General features: G+C 38.8%; 1 non-coding gene across 1 annotated transcript; it reads right to left on the reverse strand.

The window, feature by feature from the left end:
• Positions 1-414: 414 nt before the first annotated feature.
• On the reverse strand, positions 415-485 carry trnag-ccc (transfer RNA glycine (anticodon CCC)). The gene has a single exon. It is a non-coding gene; the product is annotated as a tRNA-Gly (tRNA).
• Positions 486-676: the final 191 nt, after the last annotated feature.

Consider the following 676-nt stretch of genomic DNA (forward strand, 5'->3'; position numbering starts at 1 on the left):
ATATTGTCTCATATTCCTACCACCAAATTGACCAACCGCATGGACAACCGGTAAAGTACGTTCAAATGTAATTTTATTCAAAATTCTGGCTTGGAGGGGGTCATGAGAGGAAACTTTCCAGATTCAAAATGCAATTTCTGCCCGATGTAGAGTTCAATGCAATTCAGCGTCTGTTTTCCAGGCAAGCCCAAGGGTCGAAAGATTTGTTTTTTATGTAGACAGTTTTTCTGACGATGACTAACCAAGTAAACTCGCTGTTGTTACTTTGCCAAGTATGCATGTGTCTTGTGCATGTACTATTATTTGTATATTGTGCTCATTCTTCGGGTGATGGAAATTGACATAATTATATGAAGATCTCCTTCATCGTGTAAATTAAAAAAAGTCATTTCTGTGTCAAGATAGCAAAATCAGTGCGCCGCCCGGGAATCGAACCCGGGTCGAAAGAATGGGAATCTTCCATGATACCACTACACCAGCGGCGCTGCTGATAGCTAGTGTAGTTTGCGATTATATGAAGATCTCCTTCATCGTGTAAATTAATTTATAAGATTGTGTTATTGTAAAGAAAAAATAACGCGTATGACTAATACTCTGGTCATCAAAGCATAGTCAATCATTGCAAAAAGTCACATTTTAGAGGCAAGTCATCATTGTGGAAGATTTTCACTTCCGG

Source organism: Oncorhynchus clarkii, chromosome 20, assembly GCF_045791955.1.
Source record: "Oncorhynchus clarkii lewisi isolate Uvic-CL-2024 chromosome 20, UVic_Ocla_1.0, whole genome shotgun sequence".
NCBI lineage: Eukaryota > Metazoa > Chordata > Actinopteri > Salmoniformes > Salmonidae > Oncorhynchus > Oncorhynchus clarkii.